Genomic DNA, 2,727 nt, shown 5'->3' with positions numbered 1-2,727 from the left:
AGCAACATTCCTCAATGGAGTTATTGAGGAGGTGTATATCGAGCAACGAGAAGGATTAGATACTTTTAAGTGAGAGTCTCATGTGTGCAAGCTCAAGCGAGCATTATATGGTCTAAAACAAGCACCCTATGCTTGGTACACTAGGATCAATAGCTATCTCATAGACTTGTGCTTCACCAAAAGTGAAGCGGATGAAAACCTCTATCATACTTTTGTAGAAGGTAAATTGTTTCTTATTGTTTTATATGTTTATGACTTGATCTTAACTAGTGATGCGGATCTCATCAGATATTGCAAGAATAACCTTGCAAGAGAGTTCAAGATGAAGGAAATGGGTCTCATGCAATACTTCCTTGGATTCGAAGTATGTCAATGTGATGGGGAACTATTTGCCTCTTAAGGAAATTATGCTAACGAGATACCTCATATGTTCTACATGGACAAGTGCAAACACATGGAGACTCCTCTAGCAACCAACTAGAGGAAAGAGGATTCCACTTCAGGCGAGGAAGTGGATGGGATTGTTTACCAACAGTTGGTAGGTTCACTCATATATGTTGTGAACACACAGCCAAACATGTCTTATCCAGTAAACCAGTTGAGTCAAGCTATGGTTAGGCCAACCAAATTATTTTCAAGGTCAAATAAACATCTTCTACACTACCTCAGAGGAACTACCCAGTTTGGACATGGGTACAGATGAATAGAGGTAGTGAAGTGTGTGGCTTCATCAATGCAGATTACATGGGAAGTCCATCGGACCATAATATTACATCAAGTGCAATTTTGAGTGTTGGCTCCATAGCAGTTTCTTGGTATAGCAAGAAGCAGATATCGATGACACTGAGTTCAACAAAAGCAAAATACATGGCTGCAAGTCAAGAAACATGTGAGTCGATGTAGATGAGAAAGACCCTTATCGACTTGTTTGGTCAAATGATGGATCCCACTGTGATTTACTGTGATAATGAGAGTTGCATCAAACTCTATGAGAATCTCTTTTTTCACAGTTGATCCAATCATATTGATATGTGATATCACCATCTATGAGATTGTGTGAAGAGATTATGTTGTTGCAGTACATTCCAACAAAGGAACAAGATGTTGATATTTTGACAAAGGCCTTGTCAAGAGGGGTGTTTGAGTTCCATATGTGAAATATATGGGTGGTTGATAATATCTTTATTGCTGAAAGAGAGCATTGAAAATGTAGCATGAAAATATTAGTTTGACTTTGCCTTGGTGAAACTACAAAAAATTTACATTTCCTCATCAACAGACAACTTGGATGATGTTAACTTGCGTGACATCGCTTGTGTCACTAGTTTACTTGGTAAATTCAAGTTGGAGGTGTTGAAGTTCAATTTGTATTATTGATTGCTAATTTGTAGCAATCTATTTTAGTTAATTTGAGTTATTGTCAGTTTAACTGGTTCTAACTGTCAGAAGAATTAGTGGAGGTCAAGTCGTAGAAGTGGAACTTCAACCAACCCAAACTAATTGTTGCATGTAGAGAATTCAAATTACTAGTTGAGATGGAGATTCCAAAGCAGTGTACTATCAGTTGTAGCATATTCTGATGTGTACAGGTGTTGCATGCAGTCAGAGGAATGACCAAAGGTAGTTGCGTAATTCCATGCTGTGAAATTACTAAAAAATAGGGGCACCTTCCCAAGGGAACAACGCAAGGAAATAGGAGCTTGGAGGGCTTGAAAATTGGCTAAGTGTTGGCTCGAGTCAGTGATTCAGGTAGAGGGATATATTATACACTTCCAAGGTGTCCCCAAACTTGAGCAAGCATATGAACTTCTTCTCTATTATCCGATTAATACAAAATAGATAGTAAGGGGTTTTGAGTAGTGGCTTTCCCCTAGATAAATTGAGGTGTATGCGTGATATTTCCTTTTGCATGTTTATGATTATTGTTCTAGATGGTGAATTAACTTCTACAAATTAGTAGAGTAGCTTCAGGTCATGTGATTTAGAAAATTTAATGAGCAATATTAAATCTACACATTAATTTCTACATTACAGTACCTAACTAATTATGGATTAGATTAGTTTCCTTGTAGTAGATAGTAAGGGGTTTCGAGCAGTTGCTTTCCCCTAGATAAATCTTTGTGTATGGGTGATGTTTTCTTTTGCATGTTTATGATTATTGTTCTAGATAGTGAATTAACTTCTAAAAATTAGTAGAGTAGCTTCAAGTCATGTGATTTAGCAAATTTAATGAGCAGTATTGAATCTACACATTAATTTCTACATTACAATACCTAAGTATTTATGAATTAGATTAATTTTTTTGTACTAAATGAATAGTAGAAACAACCAGAACAGATTCTAAGTTATTATTAATAAGTCTAAGGAAGTGAGATAAACCTAGTGTATGGCCACCTTGTACTTCAAGAATAGAATTCATAAATAATGAAATACTTAAACTAACCATCTAGAGAAAATAACCATACAGTTTGAGAATCCTTTAGTGAGGAGACAAGCATGATAATTCTCGAAGTCTTTGTTTCTATTTTTCGATGTTTAATATATATATATTTCATAGAGACCATATTTTTGTTCTACGGCACCCCAGTTTTCACTTATTCATGTGCTGCCTTACTAAACCTAAACTGAAAAATTAATTATATATATACTTTTTCAGTTTATGTTTAGTAAGGCACCACATAAATAAGTGGAAACTGAGGTTCCGTACAAAAATATGGTCGTTGAAAG

The sequence above is a fragment of the Pinus tabuliformis genome, chromosome 2_2 (assembly GCF_031772625.1).
Source record: "Pinus tabuliformis cultivar Carrire ecotype Pingquan chromosome 2_2, CPIR1, whole genome shotgun sequence".
Taxonomy (NCBI): domain Eukaryota; kingdom Viridiplantae; phylum Streptophyta; class Pinopsida; order Pinales; family Pinaceae; genus Pinus; species Pinus tabuliformis.
This window is presented reverse-complemented; position numbering follows the sequence as displayed.